The sequence below is a fragment of the Esox lucius genome, chromosome 12 (genome assembly GCF_011004845.1).
Source record: "Esox lucius isolate fEsoLuc1 chromosome 12, fEsoLuc1.pri, whole genome shotgun sequence".
NCBI classification, from domain to species: domain Eukaryota; kingdom Metazoa; phylum Chordata; class Actinopteri; order Esociformes; family Esocidae; genus Esox; species Esox lucius.
The window spans coordinates 25,421,732-25,446,460 of NC_047580.1; positions in this window are offsets into that span (position 1 = coordinate 25,421,732).

Genomic DNA, 24,729 nt, shown 5'->3' on the forward strand with positions numbered 1-24,729 from the left:
ATGTGCAAATCTGTATGGTAAGATATTTTATCAATGATCCAAAAGAATGTGACTGTGATTTTGTATTAAAACTACAACTGTTATATATATGGCTGTAAATCTTTTACAGTTGAGCTCATAAGTATGCACACCCTCCCGAAATTGTGACATTTTGGAATTGATTTTGAAAATATAACTGATCATGCAAAAAAACTGTCCCTGATCAAACGTTTACATACCCTTGAATGTTTGGCCTTGTTACAGACACACAAGGTGAAAATGGCAATTAAAGGTTAATTTAATTGCCACCTGTGGCTTTTTAAATTGCAATTAGTGTTTTTGTAAAAATAGTCAATGAGTTTATTAGCTCACACGTGGGTGCACTGAGCAGGCTAGATACTGAGCCATGGGGAACAGAAAATAACAAGGTAATGGAACTCTATAAAGATGGAAAAGGATATAAAAAAATATAAAAACCTTGCAAATGACATTCAGTACTGTTCAATCACTTATTTAGAAGTGGAACTTTCGGGGAACTCTTGATACCCAGCCAAGGTCAGGTAGAACAAGAAAGATTACATCCAAAACTGCCAGAAGAATTGTTCGGGATACAAAAAAAACCCCACAGGTAATCTTCCGGGAAATACAGACTGCTCTTGAAAAAGACGGTGTGGTTGTTTCAAGGGGCACAACATGACGATACTTGAACAAAATGAGCTGCATGGTCGAGTTGCCAGAAAGAAGCCTTTACTGCGCCAATGCCACAAAAAAGCCCAGTTACAATATGCCTGACAACACCTTGACACGGTCACAACCATAAGCACTATGTTTGGAGAGAGATCAACAAGGCCTATGGTGAAAAGAATACCATCCCCACTATGAAGCATGGTGGTGTCTCACTGAGGTTTTGGGGTGAGTGAGCTCTAAAGGCATGGGAAATTTTGTGAAAATTGATGTCAAGATAAATGCAGCATGTTATCAGAAAATACAATTTGCATTCTTCTGCATGAAAGCTGCGCATGGGACGCTCTTGGACGTTCCAGCATGACAATGACCCTAAGTACAAGGCCAAGTTGACCCTCCAGTGGTTACCGCAGAAAAAGGTGAAGGTTCTGGAGTGGCCATCACAGTCTCCTGACCTTAATATCATCAAGCCACTCTGGGGAAAATGACCAAAGATTGCAAGACGACCACAGATTTTGCATGACCTGGAGGCATTTTGCCAAGACGAATGGGCAGCTATACCACATGCAAGAATTCAGGGCCTCATAGACAACTATAACAAAAGACTGCACACTTTCATTGATGCTCAAGGGGGCAATACACAGTATTAAGAACTAAGGGTATACAAGCAATTGAACAGGGTAATTTCATTTTTTTCTTTGTTGCCATGTTTTGTTTTATTATTGTGCCATTCTGTTATTAAGTACAGTTGTATATGAATCCCATAAGAAATAAAAGCAATGTGTTTCACCTGCTTACTTGTGTTTTCTTTAAGAATTTTACATATATTACAAATTCTCCAAGAGTATGCAAACTTTTGAGCACAACTGTATCCACTATAGTGATGCTTTTCATTCATGACCAGAAAAATGAAGAACAGGATATAACCTTGAATGGTTCTCATCATTCTGATTGAAATGATGAACTTTGATACCTGCTATCCAACAGAGGACCTTAAGTGGTCAGTAAATGGTAAATGGCCTTTTGAAAGGTTTGCTGATTTATTTTCTTGTTCATGAATTCATTGATTGCTCTCAACATTGGCGTCATTATTTCTCTGAGCATAATGATAAGAAACACAGTATGAGGTATGCTAAGGTTTCTGTCTTGCAATGTACACTTTTCCTGCCCTCACTGTAATATGTTTTTTTCATTATGTGGATAAATATGGTGTGCAGGAGAGAATGTCATGCTAAGTTGACCTCTGCATACTGCTATGGCTCGCTGCCAGCTATGAAAGGACAAGTACAGAAGCACACACTCTTTGATGACGACAATTGGCAAAGTCCCCAACCCTTAAAGTGACCCACACTGATGTTGCTGGATGAATCCAGTGGGGAGAGAGTGCACTCTATAAATCTACAGGGCAGGGCCTAGATTCATAGATGTGCTGTTTTACAGAGCAGGCACAATGTCCTTGAGAAGTGTATTTGCCGGTCGGCACAACTGGGTCATTCTTCACACGCTGTGTTTTGGACCTTATATCTTTAGAAAAGAAACCACATCTTCATACAATGTATATGCTAAAAGTATAGTAACTTAGGAAGGTTGTGAGACCATTCACATTCATGACATTTTTTGTGTTATAGACAAAATGTATAATTGATCAAATTCATTTTTTGAATTTGATCACAATTCCCCACAATGCTTAGGGTCGTTGCACTAAAACCAGAATCTTTGCCCCAGTCTTCCGAGCTCAATCAAGTTTTCTTCAAAGATCTCTCTGTATTTTGCTTCATTCATTGTTCCCTTAATCCTGACCAGTCTGTAACCCTATCAGCATCCCCATAGCTTGACAATTCCATCACCATTATTCTCCATAGGGATGGTATTAGCCAGGTGATAAGTGGTTTCTTGTTTTTCCCAGACATCAAGCATGGCATTCAGGCCTGATAGATCTAGTTTGAAACCTTATTCCCTCTTACGATTTTCCAAAAAGTCTCTTGTTCCCTTCTGTAAACTGATGCTTGCAAGTTGCCAGTTTTTTGGGGGTCTTCCACTGTATTCTGTCTAAATCTTTCCCAGTTTCTTCAAATTTCATATTGAGACCTTTTCTAGCCATCTCACAATATGTAAATTACCTTAATGCCAACAATAAATTATTGGCATTTTATATTTTAAGTTATATTCTAACTTTCTATAGGGTTATTACAAGTAAATAAAAATAGCCAAGATTTATTATTTTCAAATGTTTCATACTATCAGAAAATGTAAATTCCTTTAGGTGCATAATCCTTTATAGTTACAGCAAAACTGGAAAATTGGTAAAATAATGGTAAATACTTGAACATGTTTTTAACTTATATATCACATTTATTTCAACATTGGAGATTTTTTACATTTTCTCTTTAACTCAGCCTGAGACAAGCTGACTAACATAGGGAAGATTTGGTTAAACTGAATGTTTATATTTACTTAACTTACATTTGCACTATTGATATCAAACCAAACTTCCTGTGATGTAATTGTGGAATGGGACTGTTTTTGTAAGAATAATTGTAAAATTGTATCCATTGTTTTAGTTGTTTTCACTAGTCCACTGTAGACAAATTCATTATTTATTTTTTTCAATGTCTGAATCTACGTATCTAGCTTTGTTTGTCCTGTTTGAATCTACATATCCTGTCTGAATCTACATATCTAGCTTTGTTTGTCCTGTCTGAATCTACATATTCTGTCTGAATCTACATATCTAGCTTTGTTTGTCCTGTCTGAATCTACATATCCTGTCTGAATCTACATAACTAGCTTTTTTGTCCAATCCCTTCACCCTTGGCCCTTAATTTGCACATTCATATGCGCCTCCACCATTTGCACAAGTGTCCAAAGCTATGGAGTGAAAATGAATCAAGGGTGTAGGGGCTAATTAGACACTCCACTGGCTGTGACTGTGCAATGTTGCAGCCTTCATGAGTGAAGTGGAATCCTGTAAGGCTCCACATTATTTCTTAGCTTGTGCAACTTCACATAAAAGAATGGATAGACGCGCCTTATAAGACTACGCATTATGTCACATGAACTTGTTTATGTCCGATTTGGGGTTCACACACTAAAAAGGCACACCTCCTAAATGGAACGTTTAATTGTTGCTATGGTTTATTTCTTTGATAGGAGGGATTTGTATTTTGGGGTTTTATATGTGTTTTCATGATCTAAAGAGAACCATGAATCGCGTTGTTCAGGTCAAGAGTGTGTCCCAATGTTCATTGATCTTCTCACCCTTCCTGTTTTGCCAGCAATACATGACCATTCTTATGATGTTACTTTTGCGGTTACATGGTTTAACAGGCCAGCTCAAGGGGTTCAAAGGCATCATTATTTTATTAGCAAATCCTCTCCAACAACTCAACATCCACTTGTGAAACAGGAGATAAGTTATTTGATTGAGAATTCAAACAGGTGTCGTATTGCTCATGTTGGCGACATAAAAAACAGGCAACGCAGCTGTAAAGACAGGATAGAATGGGGATGACATAAAAAAATAAGCAAACTGATGAATTATTTGCAAGACGTGTTTTCAGGAAAGTTTACATGGATTATTGGACAGAAAAAAAAAAATGCTGGGCAGAAGAGTTTTGCTGAAAGAGCAAGGACTTGAACCCATGCTCCAGCTGTACATGTGCCCTGGAGGGAGTAGTTCCGACCTCTGGAACACAGCTGGACACAGTGACTTGTATTTTTGATAGAAGTTGATGAGTAGCACCAGTGGACATGGCAAACATGCTCACATCCTTTAAAATTGAAATGCATAAAATTCCCTTCAAAGCAAATATCTTAGTATTTTTTTTATGGACACTTCATTTTAAATGTTATGTTATTTTATATTAAGCATATGTAACATCAAACCAAAATATTGAGTGGAAACATTTTAATTTCATTAACTGATTTTTAACTAGAAGTGGCAGCAGAAGTTTGAAATAGCTGATTAATTGGATTTAGAATATAGGATTAGAGTTTATCTTGGACCCTAGACTTGTTTTAGGTTGAGAAACCATCTAGCATCAAATTGAAAAAAAAATGTAATTATCTCAAAGATGGGGAAGGGAAGATAATAAAATGCATTGTGGGAGATCTTGACAAGTCATTTGAATGTGAAGCTTCCATGCATTTTGCTAAATGATGGTGAGGACAGCCAAAAACCCCATTGAGGAATTAGTAGAAAAGCCCCTACCAATGCCGCACTGCTCTTTATGAATAATTCAGCTGTCAGAAAGAGGTGAAGTCAGGGAGGGCTGGGAGACCTTTTCACTGGCATCTGACTCAGCAGAGTTTGGCCTTAAGGGGACACTCTAAACCTGAGAGATGGGTTCTACTTACTTTCTATCAGGTTCTAATGCATACTGTGCTGATGTGACAAATTGTGTTTTATGTAAATGACTGCGTTGAAATGCAAGTCTCTGGTGCTCCAAAAGACAGTGTTAGCCTGCTGAACTAAAGAAAACCCTAAAGACAAGACAGTTCATGGATTAATCTGACATGTGGTTTATTTCCTGTGAAAGTCTGTAAAACAAAATCAAACACTGTTTGAAAAGTCACTTGATTATTGGTTTCGGTTTCAAGGTTTATTTGTCAAATGCACCAAACAACATAGCATCATCCTACACAATGGAATTCTTGTGACATGGCAGCCGACAACTACATAGTGAGAATTATGAAGAAAAATATGTTAGCAACAATATTGCTAAAAAAAAAAAAAGCAATAATATACATAACACTGTACACTATCAGCAGTTAAGAAGAGTACTGTAATCTAACAGCAATATTGGTAGTGGTATCGAATATAATAGATATGGCAATAATATACATAGCAATGTAAACAGGCAGCACTTTTTGAAAGAGTAGGATGTGGAGTATGAACAGTATGGTAGAAGTATTGAATATTATGAAAAAAAAAATTAAAAAGAAAAACCTTACAATAACCTGGTTGTATATGTGTGCACACCTTCTTATAACTGGGGATGTGTTCAGAATTAACCAATCACATTCTAACTCATGTTAAATAGAAGTCATTACACACCTGCCATCATTTAAAGTGACGGAAATAAAGTTCAGCAGTTCTAATAGGATTTTCCTGACATTTTCTTAGTTGCATCTCAGAGCAAAAGCCATGGTCGGCAGAGAGCTTCCAAAGCATCAGAGGGATCTCATTGTTGAAAAATATCAGTCAGGAGAAGGGTACAAAATATTTTCCAAAGCATTAGATATACCATGGAACATAGTAAAGAAAGTCATCATCAAGTGGAGAAAATATGGCACAACAGAGACATTACCAAAAATTGGACGTCCCTCCAAAATTGATGAAAAGACGAGAAGAAAACTGGTCAGGGAGGCTTCCAAGAGGCCTACAGCAATATTAAAGGAACTGCAGAAATTTCTGGCAAGTACTGGCTGTGTGCTACATGTGACAGCAATCTCCCGTATTCTTCATATGAATGGGCTATGGGGTAAGGTGTCAAGACGGAAGCCTTTTCTTACAAAGAAAAACATCCAAGCGCAGCTGATGTTTGCAAAAACAAACACCAAGTCTCCCTAAAGCACGTGGGAAAATGTGTTATGGTCTGATGAAACCAAGATTGAACATTTTGGCCATAATTCCTAATGGTATGTTTGGCGCAAAAACAACACTGCACATTACCCCAAAAACACCATACCCAGAGTTAAGCATGGTGGTGGCAGCAACATGCTTTGGGGCTGTTTTTCTTCAGCTGGAACCTGGGCCTTAGTCAGGGTGGAGGCAATTTTGGCACATAACCTTCAAGCATCTGTTAGAAAATGAAGATGAAGAGGAAGTTCACCTTTCAGCATGACAATGACCAAAAGCACACATTAATATCTACAAAAGCATGGCTTCACCAGAAGAAGATTAATGTTTTGGAATGGCCAAGTCAGAGCCCAGACCTTAATCCAATTGTGGGGTGCTCTGAAGAGAGCTGTGCACAGATGTCCTTGCAATCTGACAGATTTGGAGTGCTTTTGCAAAAAAGAGATGCCGTGCTATTAGACTCCTACCCAAAAAGACTGAGTGCTGTAATAAAATCAAAAGGTGCTTCAACAAAGTATTAGTTTAAGGGTGTGCACACTTATGCAACCAGGTTATTGAGTTTTTTTATTTAAATTTTTCCACCTCAAATACTTGTTTTGTTTTTCCATTGAATTGTTCATGTTATAGGTCATATTAAAGGTGAAAAATGTTCTGACATGATTTATCTTTGTCTCTTTCTTTTACATCACAAGAACCTGGCATTTTAACAGGGTTGTGTAGACTTTTTATATCCACTGTACATATGAGTGTAATTGCTTATGAATGGAACATGTAAAGGAATATTCTAATGCCCATTAAATGTATAATCGTGGATCAATGTTGCTGGTTGAGGACCTTTATAACCTGAGGGAAAAACTGTTTGTGAGTCTGGAATTGCATGTCCTGATGCTCCGGTAGCGTCTACCAGACAGCAGCGGTGTGAACAGACTATATCCTGAGTGATTGTGATCTTTGATGATGTTCCATGCTTTCCTCAGGCATCATTTTTGGTAGATGCCTTGCACAGGGGGAAGATTGGCAGCCGATGACGCCATACCAGGCAGCTGCCGTACCAGGTATTAATGCAGCCTAAGAGGATGCTTTCAGTGGTGCACCTGTAGAAGTTGGTGAAAGTTTTTACAGTCATGCCAAATTTATTGAGTCTCCTCAGGAAGTATAGTAGTTATGGGGCAGTTTTCAGTGCCATGTTTGCTTGTCTGCACCAAGTGTGGTCATCGTTGATGAACACACCGAGAAACATGAATTTGGAGACTCTCTCCACTTCAGCTCCATTGCTGTGTATGGGGGCATGAACCCCGTCTGATGCTTCCTGAAATCCACGATCAAGAAGCGGCAGAGGAGCCCCATGATCCCCAGTGGTTGTTGTCCTGGCACCATGTAGCCAGGTTCTTTACCTCCTCTCTGTATTCGGTCTCATCATTGTTGGAGATTAGACCCAGGATGGTTGTGTCGTCTCCAAATTTAAGGATGGTGTTGGAGCTGTGTGTGGCCACACAGTCATGCGTGAACAGGGAGTACAGGAGAGGACTGAATACACAGCCCTGTGGGGCTCCAGTGCTCAGAGTCAGTACAGAGGAGGTGAGATTGCCCATTCTCACCACCTGGAGTCTGCCCGTCAGGAAGTCCAGGATCCAATTGCAGAGGGAGGTGTTAAGTCCCAGGGTCCTGAGCTTACGAACAAGCTTAGCTGGCATGATGGTGTTGAATGCAGAGCTGTAGTCCACAAAACAGTATCCTCACATATGTGTTTCCTTTTTCCAGGTGAGAGAGGGCGGTGTGTGTTATCAGGGCAATGGCATCATCTTTAGATTTGGTGGGGCGGAATGCAAATTCAAAGGGGTCCAAGGTGTCAGGAAGGGTGGCATCACAACAATGATAACATGGACCTTCATCACGATAGAGGATACAGATCAAGATCTGGCCAAGTGTGAGTCACTGTTATGCTGAATTACGATCATTATTGGTGTCATGCGGTTGCTGTCAAATGATTATAAGTGCTGTGTGATTAATCAGCCTGCCCTGATTAATCAGATGAAACCTGTTTTCACTACGACCTTTAGGTCAGACTGGGAACAATCTTCCTTTTAAAATGTCTTCCAGCACCTCTCTCCACCTCCACTCCCTTCATCCCTGCCTCTCTGTTGTGACAACTTAAATTCCTCTCTCCAACACACGCCTCCCTCATTGCTGTCTTCTTTCTATCTGGTCTTCCCTTTGTATAGCCTTTGTTTTTCATATTCGGTAGACCGCCACTGTATGCCTCGTGCCTCTGGCTACCTGCCACTCTTATCTCCTAGCCTTTGGAGTGGGAAGGCATTTCGGGACACTAACAAAAGAGAATTCCACATCCAGGCCATGCTTCCCCTCTGGGCTGGATGGCCTTGTTTCCTACAGGCCAAAGACTCCAGCTTAAACAAAACATCTGTTTGTCTCTGAAGAATCCTTTGAAGTGGAAAGATTACAATGCAAACCAAGAACAGAAGAAAATGAAAACCGAGTGAAAAATCTTGTTTGAGGATCCAACTCAATAATCTCAACAGATAAATCCTTTTGATGTAATTATTGTGGTTAATTGGCTTAACATCCCGGCCCTTTGGGTTCATCACAGAATTGATCAATACTACTTAAGAAAGACAGCATTATTCTATTAGTAAATCTCCACCAACAGCTCAACTTCATAAATCTGTGTTACTGGAGATAAGCCCTTTGATTGAGAATTCAAACAGGTGTCATCCTGCTTATGCTGGCTCCTTGGAGGCGACATAAATGACAGACTACTAGGCTGTAAACAGCGGAGCAGATGATGGGAGACTAGCCATATGTCCGCTGTGTGTCTGTTCGTGCCAGGCAGAAGCTGCCACACTGCTTTGGTTTCTGATGGGAGGGCCTTAGTCTGAGAACATCTCAGTGAATGCCCCTCTGGGAGACGGATATGCTTCACCGTCACCAAGGCTGCCCTTCTCTAAACTGTTGAAACAGCGCCCAAGAAATTATGAACAGGAAGTCAGTTTTATCCCAATTGTAATATTTTGTTGAATTATTGGCAAAGCCAATCAAAATACCAGTTATTAGTAGAAGAGGCCTTTGAATTTGGAATCCTATTTTAAATGTATCCCATCTGCTCCTTTTGCTGTAAAATGTATTGTAAATGATTTGACGTCCTAGTGAGTGGTACAAACCAGAGAGTTGGCTCTGACTCAATGTCTTAGTGATTACAATGAATGAGTCAGTGGTGTCGAGATGTTTCCAAATCATAAATTTCAGTCCATGCAATGCATTTACAGAATCAGCATTTCTATTTAGCCTCCAGAAAAGTGGTACTTGAATTGTCTTGCAACATCACAATAATGCCCTAATTATTGACCTTTATAAGTACAGCACTGAATGTCATGTTAAAACAATAGTGTGCAACCCACATGTGTTTATGTATGAAAATGTTATCTCCGCAGTACAATTCAAATGTTTATTTATTTGAATCACACTCCCATGTTGACTATTCAAGTTGCACACATTGTGTTACTATGTGTCACGTTTTTTATCCTCACGAGGTTGGGTCCTTATTGCTGTCAGGGTTAAATTATAATCACAGTATATCAGCCAAGCAAACTCAAATTGACATACATATGTCTCTGCTATTTTTGGTATACTCTTATATTACCATAGAATACCTTCTAAAGGGGGCTGATAACATTTGCCCAAAAAATAGGACTATTGACACATATTGTAGAAAGGATGTTTCTGCTACATGGTCAGAAATAAGATTTTATCAATTGTTGTGTATTTGTTTATATTCAGTAAAAACTAAACATGCATTTGCTTATATTCTTCATATATTTGCTGTATGCAATATGACACATATGACTTGTAATGAAAATGTCTTTGCAGCCTATGTGTCTGTCAAGAAATAAATGACTAAAAGAGTTGAAAGGAGGCATGGGACCAACAGTATGCTGCAATTTAAAGTTGTTTTGTCCAACCCAATCCAACCCGTCTATGCAATTCTAATCAGGCACAATGTCAGACAGCCATCTCAGTCCAAAGCTTGTTTGAGTGCAGGCAAGCAATTATTCTTACTGCCCTCCAGTGTTGACATTGTGCCATATTACAAATGTAAATAGACCTTCACATTTAGAAAAGCTGTTTTCTTTGAGTTCAATAATGAATGGCATATCAGTAGTGCTATCCAGGGGATGACAAAAATGGCAGTCACACTTATTATTACTAACTATTTTTAATATGTGGAGAAGGCTTCATTATATCTATTTAGCTGTGTTCATATTTCAGCAATAATTGAATCAATGCCCTAAGAAAAAGTAAAGATTTCCCCTATTTAATTTGTGATTATGATCAAGCCTGGTGGCAGCAATTCATTCAAAATATTAACAAAAATCGAACCTTTAAGTAAAGTAAAACAATGAAAGAAAAAACAAATTCTCATCATAAAACAAATATTTTTCTCCAATGTGTGCCACAATTACAGACAACCCTTCCTTTAATAAATTGTGCCACCTCTCTTTGCCAAGATAACAGCTCTGAGCCCTCTCATATAATGCATAATGAGGTTGGAGAACACATGACAATGGATCTGAGACCATTCCTCCATACAGAATCTCTCCAGATCCTTCAGATTCCAACATCCCTGCTGGTGGACTCTTCATTCAGGTTTTCTATGACATTTAGTTTAGGGGACTGGGATGACCATGTAAAAATCTTGATCATTGTCCTGCTGTAAGATCCGACCATGGCCCAGTTTAAACCTCCTGGCAGTGTTAGTCAGCTCAACAACATGTTTCTGCACATCATTACTGCGTTCTCAGGTCTTTCCCATAGTGTTGGATGACAATGGGAATTTGGCCTGTGTGTCACCTTGCATTTATACCTCAGTGAAACAGGAAGTCATGGCTTTCCACTTCAGTTTTCCTAATTCTGTATAGTGGAGACACACTTATATACTGTAGGCACACACAAACTATAGACACACATATATGCACATACAACTCTGGACAAAAATTAGGAGACCACTGCAACTTTTTCTTTCCTTTCCAAAAAGGTTGAAAAGGAAGGTTTTGAGTGACTAAAGAGAAGCATTACATTTGCAGTGGTCTCTTAACTTTGACCCTTCTGTTCCTCACAAAAAATCTTCCTTTTCGACTTTTTTGGAAAGGAAAGAAAAAGCTGCAGTGGTCTCTTCTTTTTTTCCGGAGCTGTTTATACATATATTCTACATGCACATATTTAATATATTCCCACATATACTGTATGTACTTTGGACACTGATATATACTGTAGACACACACTTTACTTTTGGCGACTATCTAGGCACGGGCCCAGCAGTAATACATTTCTACAGTATCTCACTGTTAATGAACATATGATTTATAGCCAAATTAATATTCCACCCCATAGCCAATGCAACGTGACAACCATAAAATCTCTCCCCAACATCAACGCCTTCCGTGTTAAACCTGTATGCAGGCTCCTGCATTTTTATATTTTTGTGCAAGTGGAACGTTATCAAAGGACAAAACCCTTTCTGTTTTATGCAGAGGTTGTCAGTCTGGACACCATTCCATAGGACACAACACCCTTTTCATCCTAACATTCCTCAAGAAGATGAATATGGGAGTAACACAATCAGAGGCAAATTCTGTCCCCTTGGTTGCAAAGGTTTTGGAGTGGTTTATTTATCATGGTTTGAAGTGGCGTCTGAGTCCATCCAAGGTACTGATTATACAGAGTGAAGAGGAGCTGCTAGCCCATTACGGCCCCGGAAAAAGGCAATGTAAACACCCGCCTCCGTCGCCTCTTCCAATGTAGTGTGTCAGAGCTCGTCAGCTGCGGCACCATTCATTCAATTTCAACAAGCCATGTGCTTGAGTCTTCATTCTTCCTGTGTCCTGTCCTCCCCCTATCTCGTCTTCTCGCCTCCCATTCTTCGCCTCATTCTCAATACTGCACCGCTTTCCATCAGGTCAGTCCCTGTTTCTTGCAGGCTGTATACCCCCTGCCACCCCCACCCACCATCCTCATGAGCCATTGTGAGATCCAAGCAGATGGATGGGAACAAAGGGGGTGAGAGGGTTACCCCCCACCCCCCCCTTCTTCTCTGCCTGTCCGCTCTCTTAGTATCACTGCCAGCCAGGCCCTGGGTAATCTTCTCAAGCTTTCACAGCAAGGCCATGAATAACCCCATCCTCCTCTCTGTGACCCAGGCTCCAACACAGCCCAGCCGCCCCCTTCTTATCTAGCCTTGTGCAGGCTCTCTGGGCTGGGCTCCACGCTCCCTGGATAGCATCTCTCACCCTCGCTTCCCACTCACGGTATCTGACTCTCTGTCCTCCTAGTCCTACGCACCCAATGATGTTTTGTTTTGTTTCTTCTCAGGGCGTGTTTCAAGGCCTGGAGATTAATTGGGGCTGTGGCTTGCTGACATCTGGTCTTGGCTTCATAAAGGCCCAGGTCCTTGAGGTCTACAGGGTTTATAATGAAGTGTACATAAGTTAATTTTCACATCAACAGAATGTTTCTCAAATACTATAATAGCAGTCTCCAAACACATTTTTTCATAAACACTGTGTAAAATGTGAACAGAGTATAGAAGAAATTATGTTCTGATGAAAAGAGTACAGTTTAAAAAACAAATACATATATATAATTTCAGCCTAATCAATAATAAGATTTAACAGGTGTGAAACCATGAACACAATCCTCAGTTCTGTATAAAAATATAGCTGCGAAAACCAATGAAGGCAGATATACCTTTGAAATCACATGTCACAATACAAAGGTTAGCATTACCCATGTTGTTTAGGTGCAAATACATGGTTAGTCATTTACTGTAGTCTTTCTTCACTTTAACTTGTATGGGTGTGGAGTTAAAACCATTGCGTCCGGACAATGACACATTATGATTAGTGGAAGGTTAGTTCAGAGTCTCTATGAGCAAAGGAAGGGTCTGTACTCTACCAATGCTGTGGCTTAACAAAGACACAATCCACCTGTATTAAAAAGGCCAAGCGCTGCCATTCCATTCCAAGCCTTCTTTCATGGTCACCCTGTTAAAATATTAAGCAGGTACTTAAGTGGTATTTGGCCAAATGTCATTTAGGCTGAAGGACCCTCCATCCACAAAAGATGCCTTGAAGTGACTCAATCACAACTGGCAGTGAACCACAGACAAACAAAAAGCTCCTGAATTATTTACTGCCCATCAAACATTAATGCTGTTGTCTTTCCCCAAAGTAATAACTAGAAGTGGAGAGAAATTAAATAACTTAACATTAAAGAAAAAAAACACAGAAATTATGTTTGCCATCATATTTATGTGGGTAACAATCTCCCAAGGATTAAATTGTCTTGTTCTGCAGTTCTTTGAGATTATGTTTGATTGAACAGTTTGTGTGTAGGCTATAATATATTACAACCCTGTTTCCCAAAATGTTGGGACACTGTGTAAAATGCAAATATAAACAGAATGCAATGATGTGCAAATAATTTATCCCTATATTTAATTGAAAATAGAATAAAGACAACATCAAATGTTGAACCAGAGAAATTGTATTGTTTTGGAAAAATACATGCCCTCTTTGAATTTGATGCCAGCAACAGGTTTCAATAAATTTGGGACAGGGACATGGTTACCATGGTATTGCATCGCCTCTTCTTCTAACAATATGCTGTAAGCGTTTGGGAACTGAGCAGACCAATTGCTGTAGTCTTGAAAGTAAAATGTATTTCCATTCTTGCTTGATATAGGATTGCAGCTGCTCAAAATTTCTGGGTCTCCTTTTTCATATTCTTAATTTCATAATGCACTAAATGTTTTCTATAGGGGAGAGGTCTGGACTGCAGGCAGGCCAGTTTAGCACCTGTACCTTTTTACTATGGATCAATGCTTTTGTTATATGTGCCAAATGTAGTTTGGCATTGTCTTGCTGAAATAAGCAAGGTCTTCCCTGAAAAAGACTGTCTGGATGGCAGAATATGTTGCTCCAAAACCTGTATATATTGTTCAGCATTAATGGTGCCTTCACAGATGTTACAAGTCACCCATGCCATGTGCACTAATGCACCCCCATACCATCACAGATGCTGGCTTTTGAACTGTGCGCTGATAAGAAGCCAAATGGTCCCTCTCCTTTTTAATCTGGATGACGCAGCGTCCATGATTGCCAAAAATAATGACCACAGGACAGTTTTCTACTCCGCCTAAGTCCATAAATAAGCTTCGGCCCAGAGAAGGCAACGGTGGTTCTGGATCTTGTTTAGATTCCTGAGCCCATGCAGTGATTTCTACTACAGAATATTGTCTGTTTTCAATGCAGGTTAAGCCCTCCCCTTCCTCACTTCTGACAGACCCTTCCTCTCAGGAATGATCTTTCAATACCCAATCATGTTACTAACCTGTTGCCAATTGACCTAATTAGTTGTGTGATATTCCACCTTTTGTTGTATTCCACCTTTTTTTTTGTTTTCCAGTCTTTTGTTGTCTCTTATCTCATATCTTTTCAAGAAACAGTAAAATGTCTCAGTTTCAACATTTGATATGTTGTCTTTGTACTACAGTATTTTCTATTGAATATAGGGTTTAAATGATTTGCCCATCATTGCATTCTGTTTTTATTTACATTTTACGCAGCGTCCCAACATTTCTGGAAACAGGGTTGTACATACAGTACTGTAAATGTTTCTGTTCAATTGATGTTTCTAACCTGCTTGGGATATGCATGTTTCCCACTTTAATGGCTGTGTTATTTAACTGTATTTGAATTGTACTCCCAATATAGGTTACTCATAGTCACAACAGAAATATGAAACATCATTGTTATTAATTGACTTGCCTGGTTAAATAAAGATGTGATACAAAAATCTGAACAATGTAACATTGTGGTCCAGACACTCATTCATAACCCAGATAACGTATGCCCGCTGCCATTCCTACATGTTGCTGACACTGAAAAACTAAATCAGTACATTTCCTATTAAGTGAATCCTTCACACTATAGCCATGCTACAAACAAATATTGTCTTTATTTCGTGATTGATATTTCATAAATCAAAAAATGTATAAAAACACAATTTTAGGATGAACCCAACAAAGCTTCCATAATGCCTTATGCATTGTTGCAATACGGCTTGCCTGAGAAGCCGAGCACCTTACACATGCATGCAGACTCTTGCATTTTAATTTCTGTAGCATCTGTGACCGGTTCATCATGTCCCAGTCCCTAACCCCCTCAGGGGACCCCTAGCCTATCCACAGCAGGCCCTAAAACCCAGGGGAGGGGGGGTGCAGACATTTGATTGATGATGGTGTGAATAAAACAGAAAGAGATGGAGAGAATCATTTTATCAGTCCTGAAACAGGAGTGGATTAAAATGTAGTTGTACAACCCCTCTGTATAATTCAGCCGCCTGCCCTGTGGTATCACTGTGCGCCAGAAGCCCTGATGAGATCCGCCTTCCTTCATCACTGACCCCCCCATCTATGTCAACAAATCAAAAAGACGCTGATGGGAAACGTGTGAGAGATCATTTCTACTCAATTGCATCACAATAAAAAAAGAAATCGGATATATATATATATTTGGTATTTATTTACATTGTCTTTTTTCCCACATCAAAATGTGTGGTGTCCAATCAGTGATTATGGCCTTGCCTCGTCAGCAGTAACTCTTCAGATCAGGACGTGGGTCCTCTGAAGCATTTCCTGCCAAGCTGTTCTGCATCTTATTACACTGCTTCCTCAACCAGAAAGTATTCTGTAACAAATGCGCTTGAAGGAGAGCACTTCACTGTCTAACGACCACAATTTAGCTTGAAGGTACCCAAACTTGCTGATGTTTTAGGTCACTGTAAAAAACAAAAAACAAATCCTGGAGCAACAGGAAATGTGAATCATTGGGTAGATTATAATATGACAATTGTTAGAAACACCTCCTGTACAAGTGAGAGTTCAGCTCTTTAGTTTAACACAACCAAGGCCTGGGCACCTAACTTACTTTCCGCACCTCAGGCCACACATGATGACTGCAATTAGTGGGAATTTTTTGAAAATATGCAATTACAGAGTATCCGTTTTTCTCATGCAGGCGGACAGTATTTTACAGTACTTTATCAACAGGAACCCAATAGCGTCTCTTCAGGCCTTCAGGCCTTTGCGGAATGATGTCTCCCAAGTGCTGGTGTCTTTGTCTTAAGCTCTTCCACTCAAGCCCTTGTCTATGTTAACTCAAGGATCCCTAGGAGGGCAGGCAGTGTTGATGCAGACGGAGGCAACCCCCCGTGGCCTGTTTCATGGATTGTTGTTCTGGGTGTTAACTCTAGCAGTGTGGTTGTTTCTGCAGGGGTAGTACTTAACAGAGAGCAGAAGGACAATTACATAGGGACAACGGGGAGAAATGAGCAGCGCACAGCCAGTGAAAGTATTTGTTAACATCGCAGAATGTTCTTCTCTCATTCAGGGCTGAATGCTGACCAAGATTAGACTGAGGTTCCAAGCTGCTGCAGGCCTTTTCTCTATGCAGACTGAATGGAGTGGAGAGATAGGATCAGAGTGACAAGGGCAAAGTGCATGACGATTTGAGCACTGACCTGGTTTTCACTGGAGTCATCATAAAGCAGATAGCCAGCCAGGAACTAGGCCCTCCAGGGGACTTACAATAACATCAGGCCTTTGGTGTAACTCAGAACCTCTATATGCAGTCGGTTAATTAAAAAATCATTAACAGTTGCCTTTACAATTTGCTTCTCTGTACCTAGTTCCAGGCAATCTGGATTAAGGTGTCTTTGGTCACCACTAATGGAGGTCCGGTGATAAGGATTGGTATTTATATTACAGTCAATCGGTGGACCGTGGCGGTAGCAGCTGAGCACGGGCAGGTGTTGAGTCCAGCGAGGCACCGCTGGCAGGCGTTGGTGTTCATTTCACGCACGTTAACGTCACACAAGCTGTTTTAGTGACAGAGCTCATCGTGTGCACAGTAGCCTATAAACGCTGAGTGATGAGGTCTCTGTGGTCTGGGAGGGAAATTCCATTGTTCTGGAAAATTGGTTTGATTTAAAAAAAAAATTGATGAATCACTATCATAGCATTCTTTTTTAGGGGGGAGGCACGATTGTGTAGTTTAAATAAACGCATTGGAAATTCCATGCAATCATAGACGATATTGAAATCCTGAAACCACTTGGCTATATTTGTTGGCAATAGTATTAGCAAAGAAATAGTAAGAATATGTTGCTTACTATGAACAAATCTATAATGGTGTTGTCATTAGACAATTAGATACATATCTAGAGTTCACCGATGACTCCAAATGGAAAGAACTATTATTGACTTCATTATTTAAATTAAGTTTTAAATTGTCTATTCAACAAACATAAACAACGCCTGAGTGAAATGATGTACAGGAACAAATAGAGGAAAATCTCTCCAATGACCATTCAGTGTTGCAAATTAAAGGTTAGCTGTTTCAGCGCTCACAGACAAAAACAAACCCTTGAGGAGAAAATGAACTTCATATTAAAATGTCTGTTTGATACATTGTCTTAATAGGGATGGATAGGAGGAGAGGACAACTTGTATGCTTCTCTGTTCCATCCCTAACCCTGAGGGGACAGACTCATCAGCTCGGTCCTTCAGAACAGACCCATTGGGTGGAAGGTTGGCTCCACAGAAAATCTTGCCTGTTTGGACAGGTGTCTTGTCTGGTTAATGTATCTGGCAGTTATGCAGTACTACTGTCCTGTCTTCCTCATTGGGTGTTGATTGGTCCTGTGCGGATTCTTGTATCACAGTAAGAATGAAGTATGTAGAGGGAATATGAAAAAATTGTCACGTATAAAAAAAAATGACGTTAAAATGCATGCAAGAAATACGATCTTGAAATCACACCTTTAATATTAAGCCGATAATTAAGTGGTATTTGGCCAAGTGTCATTTAGGCTGTATGCTGCCAATTCAACAACAGACATGGAAGTATAGGGACGATGTCTGCAAGCACAACTGTATCCAGCTGAACACTGAAAACTCAAGTATCCCAGTGTTCTGTGCATCCTCAGTCTGATTGCATTATGTTATGAGTATTGTTGATACCTAACCGCTCCACAAATCACTTCTGGAAGTTTGCCACATGCTGTGATTAGCCTCCATGCTTAGGGACAGACATTTGAACCCTGTCATGTTAGGGATTGGAAATAGCAACCTTTTGGTTGCTGGTCAGATGCTCTAACTGCTAGGCCATGAGGGCTGCTGGTTACTGGTTGTACTTTACATGCTGCCTCTATTCAACGCATCCACATGTTGGGAGCCTGAACTCTATTGTTCTGTGGGAGAATAATGTGTGCAGTACAGACATTCTGGACTGGGCACACGGGACGGGAGGCCTCTTTTTGATGCAGAACTATGACCCGGGCCTTCTGTTTGTTTGCCAACGTGGACATTCTTCCAGGCAGCAAGAGAGTGATTACAACCATGCCTCGGTTCTGATTGCCAGCTGCATCGTCGGGTTGTGTGTGTGTTTGTGTTTGTGTGCCTGCACAAGAGCTGCATGCCCTATGAAATGTGCTCCGACAAATGTAGGCCAATGCAACGTACACACAATTTCACGTGCACTGGTGAGCATCGTAGAACCTGCATGGATGCACAGATCCATTTCAAACTGAAGAACGGTATTTTACCTTTAATCAAATGTGTAATGGTGTGTTAAGTATACAGGTACACACATGGCCATGTGTTGCGATTTTACATTAAATGTGGATTAATTCCTATAAAATCATGCCCTGCTGCTGGGTCTTTTCCTGGCGGCAGCCTGGGATCTACCGAGAAGAGGTCATAGCCTGGGATCTGCCAGGATGAGGTCGTAGCCTGGGATGTGCCGGGATAAGGTCATAGCCTGGGATCTGTCGGGATGAGTTGGTAGCCTGGGATCTGCCAGGATGAGGTCGTAGCCTGGGATCTGCCGGGATGAAGTCGTAGCCTGGGTTCTGCCGGGATGAGTTTGTAGCCTGGGATCTGCCGGGATGAGGCTGTGTGCAACATGAGAGCCAAATGCATTAGGATCCCAGTCTCCTAGCACCCTAATTATTGCCTTGGTCTCTCAGTGTTGTTCGTGGACGATGGCCTCATAACAGGTGACTGAAAGCCTGCCAACCACCACCACCTCCCCCACATCCCCCGCCCCCACCTCCCCAGAATGGCAACTATTATAAACCAAAAACGTATGCTCTCAATATATATGCAAATGACAACTGGTCCCAAGGTGAAGTTCGCAAAGGCAGTGGTGCCGCTCGCCTCTGTTTGGCTCATTTGTGAAAATGTTGAAAGTAACAAAGACCACAGGAAATTGAAAAATTGTTGCTAAGTATTAGAAAAAAGCAATCATTTCCCACAGGCAGCTTAATCCTGGGAAATTGATCTTCACCTCTCTGACAAGCAGCATATTGGTGGCAAGAAAAACACATAAGAGGAGAAAAAAAACGCCTGGTTCAGTGTTGCCTAATGGAAAATTTGCCTTAATTTTATTCATGAAAGAGATCAGTTTTTGGCAACAATGGTCCCATGCCTGTTTGTTGCACCAAAGCAAACAGGTGTTGCTCACACAGATAAATGAGCTTTTTTTTCTAGACCTGCTACACCATAACATATTTGGTGTTTGTATTAAGTCTACTGGGCAAATCCACTTCATCCATGTTTCATATGTACATTTTCAATGCTTGTCTAATTTCAAACAGACTGTTAGCATCACACTAATGTAGCTGGTCCCATTTTGGGGTCTAACTACAAATTGCAAGCGGCAGTCTATTATCCAGTGGTATTACCTTCCCCCGGAACATAATATCAAAAAACTCACATGCCTTTTTTGGGGGTACAGAGACTGTGAGCTTGAGGATGGGTATGTTGATGATTAATTAACCCAATTCATTTGGAAAAAGATTACAGGAACAATCATCTAGAGATAACTTAGAGCCAGGTGCAAAGATGGTGACTGTTTTAATTAATATTTAATTATCACTATAATAATAAAAATTGCTGATATGAATACTTAGACAATAGTGGATTTAAAATGTAAAACAAATTAAGATTTGGGATTTTTTTTTTGTGGCGCCAGTGCTGCTGTATCATTCCTTTGGAAAGATGAGGTTCATTAGGTGTACCTTTTCAGAAACTGTTTATTAATAATTAAATAATAAGATGAATAATAAAATCCATTATATTGAGTCCATTCCATGCACCTCTCCGTTTAAAATTGCAGCTTTTTAAAATAACGCCATTTAAACACACTGGGTGGGTTGGAGGTGTGATTGTCACATATGGACCCAACCTGCAACCCAACAGTTCTTTTAACAGCACTGTTGTGGGCCACTAGCACACACACACACATGTTGGATTTTGCCTGATCTTGCTTCCATTGTCACCAGTGTTTTTTTTTTTATTGAACTTCCATCACAGAATAACCTCTTTCAGCCACAGTTTGATAAACACATCTTCACCACTATAACCACTGAGCGGCAGTTTTAAGGGTGTTGAGAAATCTAATTCATTCATCATCCTTTTTTTTTGCACACGTGTGTTCCGGGGTTGGATTCTCTGTAATGGAGGTTATTGAGAACAGACTGTGAGAAAAGCTCGGGCGAGAAGAAGAAGAGGCCCGAGTGAGGGTGTTTTAGAAAAAGAGAGGGAGTGAGTGGGGGGCATAGAAAAAGTGGAAGAGATAGAATTAGTGATAAAGAGAGCAAAAAAAGAGAGAGAGACAGGGATGAGGATGTTCAACTTCTAGGCTTGGACACAGGAACAAGCAGCAGTTCTTCATTCACTACAAAACAGCTTTCTATCTGTGAATGATCACTTATTTGTCTGCGTAGATTTGGGGTTATTGTATCATAGATATCTTCTCATCTTATCATACAACAAAATATCCAAATATCACTGGCTGTTGTTACCCATGTTTTTACATCTTTTAGGAACTCCTTCCTCTTCAAACCACAAAGGGGCTCACAGTATGAGGGAAAGCAGTTACCATTTATACATACACGGACAGTTGTGAAACAGGGAAAAGCCAATTCTGTCTCTGCTTTTTCTGAGAGATATAAATTTCCATGCAGCTGTCTGTTTTGCAAGGTGTTGAGAAACAGCTTTTTCTGGAGGATGAAAAGGATTTTTCCGAGTGAGAAGGGAAGGGTGTGCTATCATTTTTAGGCAGACTGGAACTGGTGGAGATGTTATTAGCATAAATTATCTCACCCGACAAAGAGAGATAGGAACATGTTAGCTTTTTTCTGCCTTTCACACTTAATTGCCCCACTCATTGTACAGTTGCCTGTGGACAACAAAAGAGAGCACACACACACACACACACTGAGACACGCACACAGAATCACACACCCCCACACACACTCACACACACACAGAGACGCGCACACAGGACAACAGGCAGACACAAGCCAAATAGGGCATAAGTGATACAGCGAACTGTCTGCCAACTTGCATTTGATATAGCGAGGCAGTGGAAGCAGTTATAGCCCCTTCACTTCCTTTATGTTGAGCCGGGAGTCCTCAATAAAGTAAGAGGTATTGTCTCCTTGACCTTCTTCTTTGTGCTGGGGCTGATCACTGTTCACAGCAGAACAAAGATTTGGCGTGACATTGGAAACACTCCATATACATAACAATTTGTTTTTTTAATTTTCTGTGTTTTTTTTTATTTCTGTTCATACCAATTCAAACAACCTAATGCATCATTCTCTGGGTAGTAATGCCAGAAAAAAACTATTATGCCAATAAAATCATCCTTTTACACTGACGTGTAAACATTATTAGTTGTATTATTATTTATTATTGTTCTAGGAACGGTCACTGTAGATAAAGTATGGAATATTTGTAATTCAAGAGCCCAGTACATGGCAGAGCCTTTAGAATAAAACATTATGAGGACATGCTGGCTTGATGCACTAAGGTAGCAAGGAGAAAAGAGGTGAATTATAGATGCTACATTCTAATGGTCTCTGAGCACCTCACTACCTTGCTCCAAACACTCACGGTTACAATGTAAGTGGTGCTATTGGCTGTGTGCTTAGGAGCCATCCCCATTTCAAATGAACAGCAATTTTTTAGAAAATGGATGGTGCTTTTTTCCTTTCAATATATAAGACATTCCCAATATATGGACAGACTTTACTACGCTGATGCTGCCTGAATGCGAATTAAGTAATTCAATTAAGTTGTTACATGTTTTTAAAAGGAGACAATAGATGCTGAAGGACATTAGAACCCATTTTTTAATGGCCTTACAATCCATTTGTGAAGGAATTTCCGCAAAGAAAAATAAGACCAAGACATTTATATCCATTTAGTGGGCCAGCCTTTCCATAGCCCTGTGAGACTGTGCAGTTTGTTAATAAGGTTGGGTGTCCAGACTATGGATACAGCCAAGCCTCTGCCCCTACTACTAAAAGGGGGTGGAGCTGCCCCACTCCCACTAGCCCAGAGGGGCTGTCACCATGGCAACGCCCGTCCCGAGGCAGAGACCAGATGTCAGAGTCTGAGGGGCTTCTAGTGGAGGGGAACTCAGGGCAGGGCCAGAGGGAAGAGACAACCTGTAACCATCACTTGTTGTTGCTCTCATAATACTACTGTGATTATTTCATCAAGTATGTGGATTCATGAAGTTTATGGATGTGGGCATTTGGTTTTAGCATATAATTGAATGGAACACATTACATTAAAGGATAACTATGGGTTGAAAATTAAGTGTCAGAACAAAAGATTAATACGTTTCCGCAAATGCTAACAAAAAACCCCCCACAACCATATGAATAAAAACAAATATAACACAGTAAACCAACTGACCGGGTGCAGAGGATAATGTTTTTCTCAGTGCTTGTTTAATTCCTCAATTATGGTGAGTTGCCTCAATGTTTCTTTGGAGCATCATCTTTGTGTTTGAAATATTAATGTCTGTGTGCCGTCTCTGAACCAGAGAGAGGTGTCCTGGCTCTTCCACTGTACAGATAGGTAGCAGGATAACATGGAGGGCCTCTGTCAAAAGTAAACCTCCATTCAGACAGATTTAAACTAGAGAACGTTTAAACCTTTGTGGTGAATAAAGTGTTATCACCATTCCTCATCAGAAACACTTGTAAGCATGTCAAAATACCAATGTCTAAAAACCAGATTGGGGCTTTATTTTTTGGGGGGAAATGTAAATGAATGATCTCAAAAACCCTGAGAGATTTGACTTGTGGAAGTCGTTCTTAGCATGATGCCAGTGCACAGACATGAAATACTTAAAGTTGTGTTTTTAGCACACATACTGTTTTTACCGTGTGACCCGTTAACAGTCAAAAAAGTGTAATTGTGAACACTGTATTGTTTATTGTTGAGCGAATAAAAAAAAGCATAATCTCAATACCTCTCGGTCAGTCCTCCTCCTTAGACCACATAAGTAAACTTGGCTGTAACCTGTTTTCTCAGAGCAAATCCACAATGTTGAAACGCACAGCAGTGCTCTTATCCAACTGTCAGCTCCAATTTATGACCATCGATTCAGCATGAAATTGTCCTGTAGCCTTTCTACTGTATGACTGCAGCATGCAAATGTCCTGTAGCCTTTCTACTGTATGACTGCAGCATCATGGCGTTGTCCTGTTCGTGTTTGGTGATCGCAGAGAGTGACGAGAGTTCATAAACCTGGTCGACAGTAAAAGGCTCCCACTGTGTTCCACACAAGTGACCAATTACCGTCAAATAAGACTTTGATCTCAGATGTGTATTAAAATAAATTCTGTTAAATAATTCGGAATAATAAAATATCACCTAATGTGTGGACATCAGAGCATTAGGTGAGCATTATCAACCCAAATCAATCTATACATGACTAATTAGCGAGTGCGGAACTAATTTTAAATTTCATCGCAATCATAAAGATGTAATTAATTAAACAGATAATTCCTTTTCATGCATCGTAGGACACACATCTGTGCGGCACTGGCAGGGAGGAAAACAGAGTTTTGCCAAAAATGCTCCTAATGGATCTGTGGATAAGCAAATAAACAGTGGTGAAATCTCTGCCATGAGACTCTACCGTGTGTGTCAGGGCTGGGGCACTTTTTATTTCAATTCCGTCAATTAAACGGGGAAACCGAAGAAGTTCCGTCCACAATTCAGACATTTTGTCAGTGATAATAATTGAGGAAAATGTGAAACATGGAGTTGAGAATATGGTACTGTAAGTGCGTGGTGAGTGCTTTCAGTACAGTATGACATGCCTACTTTGGTCATCATCCATAGGAAGGCTTTCGATTGAGTGTGAGCTGGTCTGGGGTTATCGAGGGAACCGGATGGGGCCAGGCAGCACCTGTAATGAGCTAAACATAAACTGTAACACTTCATGTAAAAACAATGGGGGACAGGACACTGAATGTGTTCCCATCCACATGTCTCCATTGTCTGCCCTCCCACTCCTCCTCTAATCATGGAGCATAAGCAG